At 37.2% G+C, this 20,238-nt stretch overlaps 2 protein-coding genes and 1 long non-coding RNA gene across 9 annotated transcripts in view; 1 reads left to right on the top strand and 2 right to left on the bottom strand.

The window, feature by feature from the left end:
• Positions 1 to 20,238, bottom strand: part of LOC139969995 (uncharacterized) — a 958,452-nt gene that overhangs the window by 642,300 nt on the left and 295,914 nt on the right. The window lies entirely within an intron of this gene.
• Positions 1 to 20,238, top strand: part of LOC139969970 (uncharacterized) — a 395,025-nt gene that overhangs the window by 353,129 nt on the left and 21,658 nt on the right. The gene's annotated exons all lie outside the window — the stretch shown is intronic.
• LOC139970298 (uncharacterized) overlaps positions 16,887 to 20,238 on the bottom strand; it is a 5,540-nt gene continuing 2,188 nt past the window's right edge. The window contains exon 2 of the long non-coding RNA XR_011794084.1: positions 16,887 to 20,238. This exon is cut by the window's right edge and continues 1,259 nt beyond it. This is a non-coding gene — a long non-coding RNA (uncharacterized lncRNA).

Below are 20,238 nucleotides of genomic sequence, written 5' to 3'. Positions count from 1 at the left end.
ATGGAATTTGTGTAACGATTGTGATTAAATTTAATTATTAAAAATATTGTTTGGGAAGATTTATGGTTCGTTTTTACACGTTTACATTTTTCTTAGCACAAATGCTGACTGAATAAAATCTGCAACGTATAAATGACTACCGGACTTTGACATTTTGTACTAAAGTGGTCCCTAAACAAGTAAACAACACTGACACAGTTGGAGTGAATACATGATTATTGTAACATTCTAGCGAAATATTTGCCCATTCTGTCTGGGTGGTGCCAAGTACTCAGGAAGGTGTAGCCCCAATAATTTGGATTTTTATCTTTACATATATGGAACTTTTTGGGAAAATCGATCTCGGCCCACCCCCAATCATCATCCTACGCTGATACAAGAACTCGGAGACAAGGGTGGTGCCAGCATGGGGTTAGGCCCTCACCCCCTGCTCCGTTGGAGAGTTCTAGCCCCCGTTGGAGATATTTTTTGAAATATTTAAGGGGGAAGGTATAAAAAAATGTTAACACTAATACAAATTTTGTGCAATTTAGCCCCCTGTCTGAGAGTCATACCCCATGAAGAAATCATGGCACCACCCCTGCTTTAAAATAAGGTTGTTGTGGGCCGCAGTTGGTGATACTGGTCCATGTCGCATCTTATTCATAATTGGGTGGTTTTTATGGCAGAGCTTGGTTTTTGTTGATAGGGGATCATGAAGCAGGCTTGTCTCATGGGGGGGGGGGGGGGGATAATATCATAATAAACGGAAACACAAACTTTTTCGGGGGTAGCAGGGTGGTTGTACAGCACGTTAAAAATTCTTGTGATAGGGTGGGACCAATTCCATTCACTTTCCAGCTGGCATGTTTGGAAAAATACTGTTCCCCTTATTTGTGGAGAAAATTTATGATCCCCAACCCCCTCTCCACTTCATTAAGGCTGCCCACTTTGTGAAGAGGATAACAGCACTGGTGTAGAGAGGCATTTGTTAGTAACTTCTAGTCTTATAGATGAATATTTGTGCACATGGTGACCAGTGCCACATTGGGGGGGGGGGGGGGCAACATGCCATCCAAATCCTAACAATTCCAAAATGCTTACCAGGGAAAAACTTTGTCTGCAGTTTCACCATAGACGACACAATTCTATTAACTATTTCATTGACGCACCCCCCCCCCACCAGATTTTCAAAAAAAAATCCTAATTTTTGGAAACCAATATTCTAAAGGGGAAGAAAGGTCACTACATTAAAATGGTTGACAAGGGGCCAGTCCACCTCCTTATCGACGACGGCCAAGGGTGCATGCCACATGATGATTTCACAAAATTTGGCTTAAAATAAAACAAATTCACGAGCTGCAGGGGGGGTGGTCGCCCCTCCACCCCCTTCTGGATCCACCATTGATTTTTTATCCTAATATAAATAGATTTAATATAAAAAGAGATAAGACTAAAATGTAAAATAACCTCTTTTCTTTCATATATTGTCTGCTTCTTTCATAAATCTTTCCTTTCAACTGTTGTGCTCTTTCTTTGTACCTGTGCTGTATACTTAACAATTAACGACAAAGATAAATGTTTCTTTTATGAATAAAAATACTTGCACGTAATAAAACCCATAAAGTTGTATACACATGCATTGTCAAAACAAAGGAAAACGCTAGTTGCAAGTTACTGTACTCAAAACGACCTATCCATCAAGTTTCCTGGGCCCTCCCCAAAATTCACAAAATATTAATGAAATAACAGACAACAAAGCAGTTCAATCAAAAATGGTCATCAAAATGTTTGTGTGAAGATATGAGACTACAGCCTAGTTAAAAACCCTGAAACATCTTAATATTTGATTCTGCACTGCATTTTAGGGAAAATAAATCACTTTTATTCTTAATTGTATTTCGTGACGAATATTACAACATCCAGTCTCCGTTTAGGTGTTGAGCAACTTGCAACTAGAAATAATGTTCTTGTAGATTCAATCCTGCTGAATTTCCATAAAGTTTGAAGAGTCCAGTGCTTATCCTCACGACTCGCAGTTTCCTTGAAGAAAGCAGATCAGAATGCAGGATGGGATGCAAGTCCACCACAGACTAACAACACGGCACGCTAATATTAATTTGCAGCAAAGTCATCTGGAGCAATCAGAAATGTGGTGTCTCGCTTACCCAATACATGCTACATACAAACTTGCACTTTTACATTCTTGTGAAAGTCATATTTGTTCAAGGTTTTTTTGCTCCTTTGTAATTCTGTCTGGAATGCTGCATGATACAGTTTGCTGTGGGGAGAAAAGAAATTCTTCTATAACAATTGTCTTTTTCTAATAACTGGAAAGCGAACACAATTCAACACATGACACAAATACAGCTATCCGTGATTCCTGCTATTCCACAAAATACAGTACTCAAATAGTGATTTTTTATTCCTGGCCAATTTATATAATTTTGGTATGCCATTTACACAAAATTATACAGTATTTCACTTTTTTGAGTTAGAAGTAATGATTTTAGCAGGGGGAATTTTTGCTACAGCATTTGAAAAAAACTTTCAAAAGATAGCCTGAAGAAGATTAAGAATTAACAAAGGTTTATCACTAATAATTAACCAAATTCACAAAAAAACAAAAATCAGCATATTGATATGTACGCATTACATGTTACATGCATGCCATGAAATTTTGAGTGTTTGACACATACTTCCAGAGCTAAATTGAAACTTGAATAATAATTACATGAATTAAGAATAATTTGTTAATATAAAAAACTAAGAAAACTCTAAACAGGAAAAAAACTTCTATCCTATACCTTAAAATTACATCTTTAGTGGAAAAATTGTAATTCTTAAATTTCTTTTGTTACAGGATTATAATACAATCGATCGAAGCAGCACTCACCCTCTTTTTTAGGGAATTAATGCTTGATTTGTGCAGGAACAGTGAATTTTTAAACATCGCTGTAACCGGCTTGTTTAGTTAAAAACTGCATTTTTAGATATGGGGCCACTTTTTTGTCAAAAAGAAAAGCTGATATTTATAGTGTAAGAGAGAAAAAGTAATGGGGCTTTCAGAAAATCTGAATTAGGCATTGATTGGGTTTAACCAGTTATAACTTAGTCCCATCTCATAAGTAAATGCCTAATGGGCCTTAGGTCTATAATATTCATGAAGATTGAACAGTAAACAGTTTTAAGTTCCTACTGAAATATATTGAGATATGTTTCTCCGAAGACGCCCAGGCTGAAGAGAAAGTTAAACCACACCTGACCCAAATTCAATCACACCCTAGCGAATCCAATCAAACCCTACCAAAAATAAGACTGAATATGTTTCCCTTCAATAAACAATACGATAAATGTTCAATTTTTATCACTCAGTAGACTTCGTAAAGTTCAATGGTGTAGGCGTACTACGGACTAGGGTAACGCTACTTTCACTGACATTATCATTGCGTAGCCTATACTGCAGTGCAACACATAATTTTCGCGCAACTGCCAGCTCAGTTTCCGAGTCTTTTGTTGCTGAATTCGGCAACAAAATCATAACATTGTACGTCAAAATTACCTCCGACATTGTAGTTAATGTATTTAGATGTCACTTACCTTCAATTAAGCGAAGATATTGCGGAGTAAACGCTTCATTTTCAACATTTTCGGTCCATGAACAGACTTGCGGTGGAAAGTTTCTTTGTTGTCCCAGATTCGCAAATGAGGCTGTGTCACATATTTACATATGGGGTCAAAATTTACATATGACGTCATGTCGTTTTTCTAGTTCCAGATGCCAGCACCAATCCGAAACGGAGCAAGATTTCAAATATGAATAATATTCAAACTAAATAGGGAAAGGGGCTGAACTTTCTCAAGTAGATTGAATAGACCTTCATTTACATATACAAGCCAGAAAAATGATTGACAGAAGTACCCAACATATCGGGATACAGCTTTTTTTAAGCAAGGTTTTTGGGAGTAACGATTTTTAGTCTCTTAATATCTCAAAAACTACTGAACCGATTATGAAAATCTTTCGGAATCTGCATTATGATTATGTTTTAAGATAGCAACGAAAGTTTCAGTCAAATCGAATAACATTTCGCCGAGTTACGGCAGTTTAAAAATTTGGTCACCACGTGTAAAATTTTGAGTAACGGAAATCGGGGATGTGTATCGTTCAAAATGAATCACGGAAAGCGTCGGAGTTAATTGCGTAGCAACCTGGAGACTGTAAGTTTCAACTGCTTTCTTGAAGACTTCCAGATAATGGGCAAAGGTAATTATTATTATTAACAATATTTTCCTGTACAACATGTCGAATGAGACTAAGCGAAGTATGTGGTCGGACGATCAGGTATTCGCACTGCTTGGCATTTGTTGCGACGCAAGTATTATGTCGAAACTTGATAGGACATACTGCAAAGTTTTCGTTTCACGTCATTCAGACTATGGTCCGAAACACAAGAATAAAACAAACAATAATAGTGAACGAAAGATATGACGTGATTATCGTGATACACTTGTATAGTGTTCCGCGATCATCGCAGTTTGGGTTACCATTAATTTCCCGTTATTGTAAGAAATGCATGATAAAAGCTGCTTAAGAATCATAATGTACCACATACTCTTACAGCTGATCATAAGGGGATGTACAAAAATACTTTTCTTCAAATAGTTATGCGCAGGCCTACCAGGTGAGATGAATACATGTTGAGCCAACATGTATTGATCGAGTAACAAAGGTCGGATGTTCTAGACCTACAAAGCCTAATCGATAAACCGAACTTTCGTAAAAGCACACCAAAACTTTCCATAAATACGTTCACTACTAATGTTGCTGAACTCTGTATTATACATTTATAACATGAAATTTGAAAAGATATACATGTTGCTTTGATAACTACTAAAAACAGATAGGCTTATTCCTATTCTCGATTACATTTATAGCTTGAGATCGAGTGTAAAGCCCAGGCTACAAAGGTTGTGCTACGGTGACCGTTTAGCGTTTAGTCTACACGCCATAACTTCTTTGACGCAATACTAGCAAAATACACTGGTAGGGCCATTTCTTGTTGGCAGCTTGCCAAGAAAAGTGTTTAAATCAATGTTAAGTACAATGATACAGTATAAAACAGGTGCGGACATCGAGTTGCAACAAAACCATTTACAGCATGTCTCGAGCCCAACCCAACCATATTGTGTTAAGGGTTAACTATTTCTTTTGGGTACAGTGTGCCAAAAAAAAAATCCAGAGTTGTGGGAACAACTGTACGAACACAAAGTCGGCATATCTGCTAGAATAATACTATTAAATCGTGTTTAGGTTTTTCCATTTTATTTTTTTTCAGTTTGGAAACAATGAACGATTTGTTTTATTTGCAAGATTTTTTTACTTAGTCCCCGTGACAACACGTACAACCCAAAAATATTGCTTTCCAGGGACGAAATATGATTTCCATGTGCAGTGCATTGGCTTTTTAAAAGCTGGTAAAAGTCGGCTGTATCGGGAGAGTCCAGGTAGAAAATAGTAGGTGTGCGCTGTTTGGATTGTGTATGTACTTGCCGAAAATAGTCACTGCATAGCTATCGATCGCTGCTCGTATTCTCTGATGGAATATTACAATTGTGTAACTATGTTCTCTGCAAGGATGTCATGGATTTACCGCGTTGTTTTGGCTTCGTCACGATCTGTACGTATGAAACGTGTTGAACATTTTCGCCGAACATGACATCATGCAAAAACAATAAATGCCTAATCCTTTGCCCACACTTGCAATCATTAAACTGGTTTTTCAACTATATATTTTTTTTTTCGACAGTTAAGTTTTAATTACAGTCGAGGACAGAAATCGGATGCTGATCATATTCGGACTGCATGCCGACTTAACAACATGTAAAGATCACATCATTTTTTCGCCTCTCGGAAATCCTTCAAATTTCTCAGTTAAATATTCATTCAGTATATTACTTTATCATTATTCTGTGAGAGTTCATTGCTAGTACTAAACAACGTCCAAGATGCCACCTAAAAAAGCTACAAACGCAGCAAAATCGACCTCAACTAGAAGGCAGGTTCGCGAACCCCAGCCTAACGATGAGCCTACACCTCAACCTAACACTGATCTAATTCATGTGGACATTATAGACTCTATTCGCCAAGAGTTGAATGCTGCCATAAACTCAGATGACTTTTGCACCAATCTAATATGCAAACTAGTGCCAGCGATAGCGGAAGCAGTGAAAGAGAAGGTATGTAAAGAAATTCATGACACCTTCCAACTTGAACTGTCCAAAAAGCAAAAACAACTTGATGATGCCAGGGAGGAAATATGCCAGCTCAGACGAGACTTAACTGCAACCCAGGACTCTGCTGACCGCCAGGAGCAGTATTCAAGGCGTAACTGTCTCCGCATACAGGGGATTCCTGAATCTCCTGGAGAATCGACTGACGAGTTAGTCATTAATCTGGCGACCGAAAAACTGAACGTTACCCTAACCCCTGGAGAAATCGACCGTTCACACCGCATTTCACCCCGACCTAGAGCTAACAACATAGCAAACGCCACCCGACCCAGGGCTATCATCGTCAAACTGACCTCATACAACACAAGAGACAGGATATATCGTGCCAGGACCTCACTAAAAGGCACCAGAATATACATTAATGAGGATTTGACCCGCAGGAACCAGGAGCTATTCGCCCGTGCCCGCAAACATGAAAGAGTTAATCGGTCTTGGACCCTAGATGGGAAGATATTCGTCATTGATGGGAACGATCATAAACATCACATTGCTAATACAGAGGACCTGGCAAGACTTCGGTAATGTACGGACACAATGGTGAAGTTGAAGCCGCCATCTTGAATTTGAAGCCGCTACCTTGATTTTTGGGGACAGTACATACCATTGCCGTTTGTTACTTAAATGTAGCAAGTAGTTGCACGTTCTACTGGTATTTTACAGATTACTTTAAAGGATTTCCCTTTTGTCGTGTGTTTTCGTTTGTCCAACCACCCGTCTTATCCACATTCAAGGTATTATACGTTATAATACTTTTTTTTTACTCTTCTTATTTTGTTCTGTTCTTCTTTCTTTCTCTTTTTTTTTTTCTTTTCTTACTTCTTGATAGTTTGCATTTGATACTGCATGGAGCATTGTACTTTATTTAGTCACCTCTGTTGTATTTGTGCGCATAGCTTAACGTCTAGTGATCGTTGTTCCATAGGTCATTGCTGTAATTGCTCCGGGGTTATAAAATGGCATAATGACTGTATTAGTAATCCTATTGTTAGTTTGCATGGGGACATAGCCTGCATCATTTGTAAAAATACTCGAAATCACTTTCAAGCATGCGACGACATTAATTCCCCTCTCAGTTCTATTGATCCTGATATCAATTCTGTTCAAAGTTTTCAAGCTACTAACTGCAAGTATTATGATTATAATTTCTTTCAAGATATTACCAACGATTTATGGGATCAGAAACTTACCTTGTATCATGTGAATGCTAGGTCTCTGAATAGTAACTTTAATAATTTATTATTATCACTAAGATCCGTTAGGCATAATTTTTCTGTTATCGGTATAATCGAGACCTGGCTTGGTAATCTTAATACTTTACATACTCTCTACAACATCCCTGGGTATAATATGGAACATGCCTCTAGGCAAGGGCGTGGTGGAGGGGTCGCACTATATATCAATTCATCTCTTAAATACAAATCTCGTTCAGATTTGAGTATATTTGTAGAAGGCGTATTTGAGTCGACTTTTATAGAACTACAGGCTTCTCATTCGCCAATCATCATAGGGGTTATTTATTGCCCCTCCGGTGTTAGCGAAACTGTGCTTGACATGTTCTCTACTTTATTTATTTCATTGAATCGAGAAGACAGGAGTTGTTTCTTAATGGGCGATTTTAACTGTAATCTCTTAATTACATCGGAAAACATCGGTAATCAGTTTATCAACCTTGTACACTCTCACTCTTTTCGTCCACTCCACAATTTGCCTTCTAGGATAACGTCACACTCTGCTACACTTCTTGATGTAATTTTTACGAATAGTCCATCACTGTCATCTACCTCGGGCATAATTTGTGACAACATTTCGGATCATTTCCCTGTTTTTACTATTGTTGACATTGACAATGTTAAAACTAGTATTCCGTCAATTACTTTAAGGAGGCACGTTAATCCAGCAACTATACGGTTATTTCGGTCTGCTATTGAAAACGAAACTTGGCAAGATGTCTTTTATGGCAATGATGTAAACGTTGCATTTGATCAGTTTAATAAAATATTTTGTAAGCATTTAAACAACTGTCTTCCGTATGTTCCTAGTACAAAGAAGGGTATTAGTGACAAGAATGACTGGATGACTCCTGCCATCCTTAATTCTTGCCGTACAAAGAATCGTCTATATAAAAAATATCTCCGTAGCCGTACTGCAAACAACTTGAACGACTACAAACGTTTTCGTAATCGTCTTACGTCTGTTATCAGGCTGGCCAAAAAGTCTTACTACACCAATATGTTTAATAATAACAACCAGGATGCGAAAAGTATGTGGCGGTCAATAAATACCCTTTTACATGGTCGACAAGCTAATCGCACTCCTGAACAGATTAATTATCAGGGGGTCAGTTTTTCTAATCCTATGGATATTGGAAACATTTTTAATGATTATTTTACTACTATTGGTCCAGCCACTCAACATAAGATTCTTAATGTTAATTCTCACTACAAAATGTACCTGCAAGCACCAGTTATTGATTCTTTATTCATTATTCCTGCAACAAGAGATGAGGTCCTTAAAGTACTTCTATCACTCAAGCCATCCGCTGCTGGTTTTGATGGTGTTTCTGCTATTATTGTAAAACATGTTGCCCATTCATTATGTATTCCACTCACATATCTTTGTAATCTCTCTTTTGAGCTTGGTGTTGTCCCCACATCTTTAAAAATAGCTCGAGTTGTTCCTGTCTTTAAGGCCGGTGAAAAGGAATCCGTGAATAATTATAGACCCATTTCAGTTCTCCCATGTTTCTCCAAGGTAATCGAAAAAATAATGTTCTCACGGTTATATAACTTTATTGCTAAGCATAATTTACTGTATAATTATCAATTTGGTTTCCTTCCTGGCCGCTCAACAACACATGCTATTTTACATTTTACTTGTAAAGTTATGGAAGCTTTCGAAAATAATCAGTATGCTTCTGGTATATTTCTGGATCTGTCGAAGGCGTTTGATACCCTTGACCATAACATTTTACTTGAAAAACTTAGTCATTATGGAATCCGGGGAACTGTACTTCAGTGGTTCAAAAGCTATCTTGCTGATCGTCACCAGTTTGTTGTTATTAATAATATAAATTCTGTTTCTAAGCCAATTAAGTGTGGTGTTCCTCAAGGGTCCATACTTGGTCCATTGTTGTTTATAATTTATGTTAATGACCTCTATAGAGCCAGCAACAAATTTCATATAATCTCTTATGCTGATGATACCAACCTGTTCTTTTCCAGTAATGACATTAATTTTCTATTGGATATTATACAGAATGAGTTTACATATATTCATGATTGGTTTTGTGCAAATAGATTGTCACTAAATGTTAAGAAAACTACCTCTATTGTGTTTAGTACACCTTCAAAGCACTTAAATCCTAACATAAATAGTATCAGACTTTGCGGTGTTGATGTTATGCTGTCTAAGACTACTAAATTTCTTGGGGTTTATATAGATAATCATCTTTCTTGGAATAATCATATTCAGAATATTTGTATGAAAGTGTCTAAAGGCGCTGGAGTTCTTAATAGTCTTCGCCAAATCATTCCCAGAAGCACATTGGTCACTTTGTATAATACACTCATACTTCCCTATCTTACATATTGTAATGTTATTTGGGGCAGTACCCATGCCTCTAGAATTCAACCCCTTTACTTACTTCAAAAGAGAGCCATTCGTTATATTTGTAATGCGGATTACCTCCAGCATACAGCACCCCTGTTTACTACTCTTAACGCTCTTAGTATCTATGATATAAATCGTTACTATGTTGGTATTTTTATTTTCAATTGGTTACATGATAGTGCTCCGTCGACTTTTCGCAACTATTTTCAGTTACGTAACGATCCTTATCCCAACCGTGCGCCAAATCAATTGACTGTTCCTTACTTTAGACTTAGGTCTGCACAACTTGGTATTCGTTATGTCGGTGTAAAACTTTGGAATTCCCTCCCTACTACTATTACTGGTTGTAAAACTCTGAACACCTTCAAAAAACGTCTTAAAGAGTATCTTATATCAAACTATCATTGATTTTGTATTTTCCTTTCTTTGCCATCTTTGTTCTGTGTTCTCTGTATACTTAAGCTTTCTTTCTATGTTTTATTTGTAAAGGGGTGTCAACGTAAACAAGCTCTGCAGAGCTTCTTGTTGGCACTCCTCAATCTCTTGTTCTCTTGTACATTTACCCACGTCTATTGTCATAATTGCATACTTTAATGCGAGAGATTGAAATAAAGTCTTATGAATTGAATTGAATTGAATTGAATACGCCCTGAAAACTATTCCGTTATTATGAACAGAGGAACAGTGTTTGTTATACTGAGAATATGTTTAATACAAAATAGCGGAATATTTTCCGTGAACCTAGTTTGGACGTTTCCCAAGGTTTTACCCCATGCCGCTATACCTGGAGTTGGTGACATCCCTATGTTCCGACGTCTCTATTTTCCGACATCTACAATGGTCACAACGTTTTCACATTTGAGCCAGTTGACGTCAGATGACTTTGGCCTTAACTAATATCAAGGGGTTTGTCCAATTCAGCATGGGTAACCTACATGTTTCCGTTCTTGAGATAAAGTAGGTACACGGTCTTCATTGTGTTATCCTGTTGACTTAAGATGACTCTTGACCTCCAATAAAGTCAATAAGGTCCCTGTGTAATATGGGAAGCCAACATGTTAACTAGTATAATGGTTGCCAATGATACAGTTTTAGAGAAATTGGTGTTCAAGAAGGCAGTGCGCACACACACTGTAAAGCAAATGCACAGAGCCATATATGTTTATACGGCTCTGCATATACATACTCACGTCATCATCAGTTCATAGGTTTGGATTGTCATTAAATCAATACTGTCCAGATATGTTTATGCAATAGATCGTTGAACTTATCACTAGATATAAACTATGCTGTATTGCAAACTCAAAGAACCAACAGTGTATGCACTTTTTAGTTTTCATGATCATGCAAGAATAGAACCAACATGAAAACAAAAACACATGACAGCAGAAAATGCTGAGGTATTTTGCTGCTAACCTTGGACTCAATTTCGACCTGTACGATTATGGAAGATGAGTTGTTAAGGGAATATGGAGTAGTCTGCCTTAACAACACCAGTTACATTGCTACCACAGCGCTCCTAGAAGCAGCAAACACTATTTGATGAAATAATTATTTCAAACACAAAATGTTTAATAAACACCCTTCTCCTAGACCCCCTAATCCAATATCTCTTGCTTGAATACTTCATTCATAAAACTTGTTCCCAAAAAATTGTTCCCTGACTGACTGACTTAGGTGCGTAGGACGCTGTGTCCCTTTGCCCTCTGGCGAGTAATCCTCCTCCAATCTGGTCTATCTGCTGCGCATCTTTCAGCAGCTTGCGTTGTCATACCTAGGTCTTTCTGGATCAGGTCCTTCCATCTTGAAGGTGGTCGTCCTGGAGGTCTTGGCTTGCTGAAGTCATTCTTGAATGCTTGGTATGGAAGCCGATGCTCCGGCATCCTAAAGACATGGCCGGCCCATTTCAGGCGTCTCTTGCAGATTGCAGCATTGATGGTAGTTGTTACATTCAGCCTTTGTCTGATGGTGTTGTTCCTCACTTTATCCAGGATGGAGACACCCAGTATTGCTCTGAGACATCTCATTTCAAAGACATCAAGTCGATGACGATCTTTTTCACGGAGTGCCCAGGATTCAGAACTGTATGTTGCTATTGGCAGAATGAGGGCCTGGTAAATCCTTACTTTCAGGGATCTGGTGATGTCATGGTTTGACCAGATGGTATTTTTCAGTCTTCCAAAAGCCCAGGAAGCCAACCTTATGCGGCGTTTGACGTCTTCTTCCATTGAGGGGACATTGCTGCCTAGGAAGACAAAGTTGTCAACTTTCTCAACAGGTACTCGGTTAAGGAGAACATCTTTGGTGTCTTCAGACATTATTTTACACTTTGTTGGATTGATTTTCATTCCCCATATTGTGCATGCTTCTTGAAGTTTGTTGGTGGCCTCCTGTAGGCTGTCAAGGTCCATTTCTATGAGAGTGGTGTCATCGGCATAACGGATGTTGTTTATACACATGTTGCCCATCTTCAGACCTGAGTCAAGATTTTGTATCTAATAATGTAATAAAAAAATGCAGATGTTCCCTAGATACATTAAAAATAATAAACTGGGAGGAGGCTTCAGCCCTGGCAGTTGGAGGGGACCCCTTGTTTAGGGGCCCGGTGGCTAGAGGGCTTGTGAGTCAAACCCCCGAAGAATATTCCTCCTATGGGGTACAGCCTAGTCACCGGAAACTAATTTTCTTTTTTCTTTCTTTTTTTCTTAGCGTAAGGATACATCACGGCAGGGTGGGTTTTGCAGGTCTGGAGCAACCTCCTATTATATATTAACTAAGTAGTTTCCATTATTCACTAAAAGCTTTCAAAATGTGTGTGTTGCTTGTCTTCCTCTCCATTATCGATTTACCAAGCTTTTATTGTCTGTTTTAATACAAAAGAATATTCTAATTAGCCTGCAGGAGCCGTACCTTTCACAGCTCGATCAGGAGTTTTCATTCTGACCATGCATTGATAACTGAACAACGAACAAATCTGTACGCGCGGTTTGTTATTTATTTTACATATGGCGTTCCATAAGATTGCCCAATTATGCAGACACAAGTCAGTCTCCCTGTGTTTCACTACATTAATTAATCCGTTGACTTACACACTAAAATTTGGTCGCTTTCCAAAGCCGCTAGAGCATGATAGAAGTTTTCAACTGACATATCCTACCCACATGGCTTGGCCTATCACAGCACATTCAACTTTTGCCCCATGACCGTTTAGATTTTGAGCTAGAAGAGCTCAAATGATCCCAAATATTCTGTGTAGCAGGGATCTCCATTAGTCTGTGTAGCAGGTGATGCCTGTTATTCTAAGTAGCAGGGATCTTCGTCAGTCTGTGTAGCAGGTGATGCCTGTTATTCATAGTAGCAGGGATCTCTGTCAGTCTGTGTGGCAAATGATCCCAAATATTCTGTGTAGCAGAGTTCTCCATTAGTCTGTGTAGCAGGTGATGCCTGTTATTCTTAGTAGCAGGGATATTCATCAGTCTGTGTAGCAGGTGATGCCTGTTATTATGTTCAGCAGGGATCTCGTCATTTTGTGTAGCAGGTGATGCATTTTATTCTGTGTAGCAGGGATCTCTGCCAGTATGTGTAACAGATGATGCATGTTATTCTGTGTAGCAGGGATCTCTGTTAGTATTTGTAGCAGGTGATGACTGTTATTCTGTGTAGCAGGGATCTCTGTCAGTATGTGTAGCAGTAGATCCCTGTTATTCTATGTAGCAGGGATCTCGTCATTCTGTGTAGCAGGTGATGCATTATATTCTGTGTAGCAGGGATCTCCGTTATTCTGTGTAGCAGGCGATGCCTGTTATTCTGTGTAACAGGTGATGCCTTTTATTATGTGTCGCAGAGACCTCCGTTAGTATGTGTAGCAGGTGATGTATGTTATTCTGTGTAGCAGGCATCTCTGTTAGAATGTGTAACAGGTGATGCTTGTTATTCTGTGTAGCAGGGAGCTCCTTCAGTCTGTGTAGCAGGTGATGCCTGTTACTATGTCTAGCATATATCTCCCTTAGTATATGTTGTTTTCTTTCATCCCTTCATTAACTGCAACAGTTCGTGGAGGTGATAACCCTTTTTAATAGTAATCATTTTCTGTCTTTCTAGGTTACATATTTGAACTAGAGTTATCACCACGAGGAACAGGAGATTGTCTAACGTGTACTAGTCAAGAGACACAGACAAAGAGGTGGCGAGAGAGAGCGAGACAACTGGGAGTGGAGAGCGGAGGGATGTGAAGAGAGAGTGCATATAGTCTGACATTCTTCTCAGTAACGTCTCTGAAGATGTCATAGCAGACTGTTGTATTTAGTTAACCGTCTTTTCCTTTCTGATTATTGATCTTATTTTGGGAGTAGATATTAATTATCAACGATGCTCGTCTATAAGCTTTGAATAAACTCATTATTTTCTGTGGACACGTGTCGTATAGAACGCATTAAGTGCGATTTCGTTATATAGCGATTGTTCAATCACGTGACATATGGAACGGATTGACTGCTGTTTTATAACATAGAGAATACGTTATCATGTTCTTTATCATACAGATCTAATGTCATTTGCGTAATATCATAGTGAATGTAGGTAACGATCAGGTTATGAATTTGAAATGATTAAGTAAAGCTTAATAATATATTGAATGTATTACATTAAACAGATCAACTACTGATATTTAATATAGTGAATGTATAATCCCTTGTTACATGACACGGATTAACTGATGATATAGTTTGCTAAATTTACTCAGAATATACTCCTCAGAAAGAGTTCAACGGATGTTACGTAATGGTAATACCATTCTGATGTTACGTAATGGTGTACCATACTGATGTTCCGTAATAGTAATACCATACTGATGTTACGGAATGGTAATACCATACTGATGTTACGTAATGGTAATACCATACTGATGTTACGTAATGGTAATACCATACTGATGTTACGTAATGGTGTACCATACTGATGTTACGTAATGACAATACCATACTGATGTTACGTAATAGTAATACCATACTGATGTTACGTAATGGTAATACCATACTGATGTTACGTAATGGTAATACCATACTGATGTTACGTAATGGTGTACCATACTGATGTTACGTAATGACAATACCATACTGATGTTACGTAATAGTAATACCATACTGATATTACGTAATGGTAATACCATACTGATGTTACGTAATGGTAATACAATATTGATGTAACGTAATGGTAATACCATACTATTGTTACGTAATGGTGTACCATACTGATGTTACGTAATGGTAATACCATACTGATGTTACGTAATGGTAATACCAAACTGATGTTACGTAATGGTGTACCATACTGATGTTCCGTAATAGTAATACCATACTGATGTTACGTAATGGTAATACCATACTGATATTACGTAATGGTAATACCATACTGATGTTACGTAATGGTAATACTATACTGATGTTACGTAATTATAACACTAAACAGTTCTAAAATCATAGGCAATGAGTGTTATTCTTGTCTCAGTTCTTTAATGTTTATTTACGATGAATGTATAGTTAACCGTTAAACCACACCCTACGCTACCGCCAAATAATTGAAATGCCAAGTTGACCCAAGATTCATAAAATAACAAGTTGACCCATAATGCACCAATTGGTGGTCAAATTAAATGAACTTGACCATTTTTATTTGTTTAATTATGTATTATATATTAATCAATTATTCATCCTGATTTCTTAACTTCTTCAACATCTATTATTGGTTCATATTTTGTGTTATTTTTGTAAGTTTTTTACACCCTCTCTTTTTACACTTTTTTCATCTCACGATGCTTTACTTTTTTATATGTCCTTTATTTCCAATTTGTATGTATGTATTTTAGATCCTCCTGCAAGCAGGAACTCGCGAAGAAGCCTCATTGGCTTATCAAACCCGCAAGCTGACCGAAGACAGTCTCTTACATTCATATTTAACTTACATGATTATGAATTGTCAATTGTCAACAACTCTGTAACTGGACGACATACTTTACTCTGGGAGTGACTTGAACCGGGGACCTTATGATTGAAATTTGATGCGAAAACAATTTGATATGAAAATACTTGATATGATATAGGTATGGGATGTAATCCTGTTCGAGATGGACGGAATGCAGCCCCTGCAGGTAGGGAACATTGTAGGAGGAACCGAAAAATATATGAAAGTGGACAACATTTAATACGGTAGGCATAAGTACAGACAGTTACCTTCAACGTTTGGAAGCAGAAATAAATCAAGAAGCAAAACAGAAAATATTAGACGGCAGAGTGCTTGACCGCCCAAGACCTGAGATCACCCTCCCGGGAGAATCCATCTAAATTAGCGACCACCACGTGACTGTGCTGTACACTGCGGACTGGTTTAGCTCGCAAGCACTCTGATCACCTGATTCCTAATCTAGAAGGCCCCTTATCCCTCACCAGAGCCAAGGCCTCCTCCCAGCTACTGTAATAAAGCCAAGCTTGTTAATGGGAACTTTTAATTTGAATATACCAATCGATTGGTCCTACCGTGCTAACTAAAAGTTAGGAGACCCATTTGTCATATTTTAATGTAACGTTTTCAGCGTCCAAGACGGATCAGAATAATCACTCTGAAATTTGTGAAACTTGGGGTGGGAGGGGGTGGGGGAGGGGGTGCGGATTGATGTGTCTTCAGATTAATGTGATATCAATTGTATATATTTCAGAGAGAATAAGTCAATTGTGAAGATGGTTGTATAATCTACCAATGTAACTTCTCAGTGAAATGATTTAACCTTCCATGCTTACTTCTGTCATTCCGACAATTACAATTAAACTTATACGTATTTTGTTATTGACTTCGAAACCATTTAAAACTTGTATATATATTCTTTTACTCTTTGCTTTTTTCATAAAGTGATCTATTGGAAATACATATAAGTGTTAGAGTCACTATGATCTCTATCATAGGTCAGCAATTGCATATTAATCTATGAGTGATCTGTTATATCGAAGTTTTGGTGTATATCGAACTTCAAGACTTTTCCAGTTAAAATGACGTCATTTATTTAGGTTTTCTTTTCTCATTTAGCTTAAATATTTCCTGTAGCAGTTTTGTTGCAAGTAATGACATTTTCTGCATCATTTACATTCACTTACAGCTACTAATTTTATATTTGTTTTTGCTTGGGTGGTTTGTGTTTTTTTTATGATTTTGCCTTTGTTCATTGTTCATGGTTGATTCTGTAATCTATGGAATTTAAAGCCAACTGTAAACATAATATTTTGTATGGTTTACGATAACGTGTATATTACGTAATATAATGATCATTGCATAACATTACTATTTTTAAATCAGTTCACTTAAATATAATGATCGGCTCTCTATTGTACTATATTTTATCTTATTACTACGCGGGCTATAGGCGTTTATATTCATGTATACTTTAGTTATGTATCTTCCCTTAAGTTACATTACAGCCGATAAAAGACAATACAGTGACATGTCTGTTACGTCACTCAATAATAATTCGAACAAGATAATGACAATCTGAACATTTTGTGTACTGAAGCTTGAAATCAATGATCGTACTTCTATATATGGTAGGTCTTGTAGTTTACTCATGGCTGAGACCAATAGTTGTTCAACAATCCAATGGAAACATTTGATCATAGGTTTTATAATGGCAATTTATTTCAGAACATTTTGCACATTGTCAAAATTTCATAAAAATATCGCAATTTTTTGGTTACCACGTCATTGCAATTTCTTGTGTTGGCTTTAATTGCCCAAGCTTAAAAGAATCTTGCAAACAAACGAGCATGTCCTTTCATTATATCTCCTCATTTTGCACAAAATATCGTAACCATTTTGGTGGTAATCTTCCACTAGCAAATTGCTAAAAATTAAATTTAAATCTCCTTTCATGAAAAGTTGGATTCTTTTTTATATATTTTATGCGATATGACACATTGTTTTTAAATGTTTCCATAAATTGCGATATTTTATTGTTTTTCCTTCATTCCCTTTTCTTTTGTTTTCTTTTTGCTTTCTTTTATCGATTTTACCATTCATGTGATTAAACAAAGATAATTAGATATATGTTTGTTTAATGAACATAGGTAATGAGAGATATGTTTGTTTAATTAACAAAGGTAATTAGAGATATGTTTGTTTGTTTCATGAACATAGGTAATGATATATGTCATTGTTTACTGAACATAGGTAATGGGAGATCTGTTTGTTTAATTAACAAAGGTAATTAGAGATATGTTTGTAAAATGAACATAGGTAATGAGAGATCTGTTTGCATAATGATATAGGCAATGTGAAAGAATACAGTTGGTCAACCATTCGATAAGCTGTACCACGCGATTAACTTGGCTAAGTCAATATTTGCTAATCGTTCCGTCATCCTATACTAGGGAGTATTAACACGGACCTTACACTATGTTTTGTTGTTTTCTTTGCAAAACACCTTATATTGTAACAGCCATGCATTACAACATGTCTTCGTTTTGTCAAAAAAAAAAAAAACCCATATCTAATTTGTTTCATTCTAATATCCATTTTGTATCTTATAATTTTACCAAATTCTTACGTAACTTGCAACTACAATGACCATCAGAGATAAATTTGATTTGATCATTTTTTATAACTTTGTTTGTGTGTTATGAATTGTATAGTGGTTTGAAAGGTACAACCGACATTTAGACACACTGTGTCAGTACCAGTGTTTCCTCTAAGAAATTTCCCATTGAGTCAAAATGGCTAATATCTGAACAGTTGACATTCCCCGTCCTGGGGGAGGGGTAAAATTATTAAACACAATCGGTCAATGTTTTCGTGACTTTTCACAATGTTACATTTTGCCAACAGTATTAGTACCAGGGGCGTAGCCAGGATTTTCAAAGTTGTAGGCACGACTATCTGAGCGGAGCGCCACCATTGGTTGGCGCGGAGCGTACAAGAACATTTTTGGTTTTACAAACCCCCCAGATGGCAGGAAGCGGCCCTTCCTGAGTGTTCATTTTGGTTCCCTGGCCTCTTGGTAACTTGAGACACCTCATTCAATATCACTTTTAAACAACAAGAAACAAACAAGTTAAAAAAGTACTTAATTCTATACTACATAATATATTTAAAATTAGCAAGGTACATGTACAGAGTAAGCCAGTAACAACAGGCGACAAAGTGCTGCAGCTCCATAAAGTCTGTTAATCAACGATAGGCCCATTTGACTCCGGAATGTTTCTCAACTGAAATATTATCTGCGTAAATGGGTTCTGAACTAGATGTTAAAAAACTGACAAGATCGGATCCTAGTCTTTTTCGGCGGGTAGAGTGTTGAATGAAACGGCACGTGATAGAAATGACAGCCTAGATGACAAAAGAATAGGTCACCTAATTTAGCCATATTCTTGCTTTGTTCATTTCAATAGTTTTTCCTGTCTAGACTCTAAAACTCGTCTAGCAAGCTTATGGATTTGAGTTATGGGTGTTTTAAAAAAATAAAAAAACTTGGCCAAAAAAGTGTAGGCCCGGGCCTACAGTGCTGCATACGGCCAATCCATTGTCTGTTTTAATTGAGGCATGGAACCCTGAGCTTAAACGATGATTGCTAATTCATAATAAATTAGTTCGTTGCATATTTACGCTTTATTTTTACCAGCTAAATTTGGCATAAATATAGTGCATCACTTGCAATGCTGGGTAGGAATTTACATTTGGCTCTGGGGGGCTGTTTTGGAAAATGAAAAGTTAAAAATGCCCCCTTAATGTATTTACGAGGGCTTTTTAAAGGTTTAAAGGGGCGCTTTTCCAAAGTTTGATATTTTGTTTACGGAAAAGGTTGTAAACATTTATCAGGATCAAGTAAGCACAATTACCCTCTCCCTAGTTAGCTGCGACCGTATAGCAAATTCATCATCATCAACTTCGATGCTGTTGGCCAAAGGCCATTTCATCGCTCCACAGAAAATTAATCTCCACAAATTAAACTCCAGAAGTTTATTGAAGTTTAATTGCCAAAATTTGCGATCGTTCAGTAAATAACGTCAATCCACCAAATATATGACGAAAAACGAATAACCCATCAACTGAAATAGAAAACACAGGTTTACTTCTACTGAAGGTGCCCTTTCCTTTAGTCATGTATTTTTTCGTGTGTGTATAAATTCACCCACACCAAATACGAAGCCATTATACCGCTGAAAGTAATCGAAGTTAAAACCTTCAATCCATCGCCACAGCAACGGTGTTCGTAAAATACAACATTCCCTCTTTAAGACATAGCATACACCTTCCAAACAACTGCCGATTTTCAGCAATTTTTTTTTTTTTTTTTTTCCAAACCGATGGTTAGACTACATT

This window comes from Apostichopus japonicus, chromosome 7 (genome assembly GCF_037975245.1).
Source record: "Apostichopus japonicus isolate 1M-3 chromosome 7, ASM3797524v1, whole genome shotgun sequence".
In the NCBI taxonomy this organism is placed as follows: domain Eukaryota; kingdom Metazoa; phylum Echinodermata; class Holothuroidea; order Aspidochirotida; family Stichopodidae; genus Apostichopus; species Apostichopus japonicus.
This window is presented reverse-complemented; position numbering and strand designations above follow the sequence as displayed.